The sequence below is a fragment of the Ictalurus punctatus genome, chromosome 20 (genome assembly GCF_001660625.3).
Source record: "Ictalurus punctatus breed USDA103 chromosome 20, Coco_2.0, whole genome shotgun sequence".
NCBI classification, from domain to species: Eukaryota; Metazoa; Chordata; class Actinopteri; order Siluriformes; family Ictaluridae; genus Ictalurus; species Ictalurus punctatus.
In genome coordinates, this window is record NC_030435.2 from 745,903 (window position 1) to 746,209 (window position 307).

Genomic DNA, 307 nt, shown 5'->3' on the forward strand with positions numbered 1-307 from the left:
GAGGGAGAGAGAGAGAGAGAGAGAGAGAGAGAGAGAGAGAGAGGGAGGGAGAGAGAGAGAGGGAGGGAGAGAGAGAGGGAGAGAGAGAGAGAGAGAGAGAGGGAGGGAGAGAGAGAGAGGGAGGGAGAGAGAGAGAGAGAGAGAGAGAGAGAGAGAGGGAGGGAGAGAGAGAGAGGGAGGGAGAGAGAGAGAGGGAGAGAGAGAGCTGCAGGCGAAGAGTAATTAGATCGGCTCTGGTTCACTGAGGAGTCGATTCACTAATGAGTCGACCCAATTCTGCGAGTCATTCATTCAGGGAATCGATTCT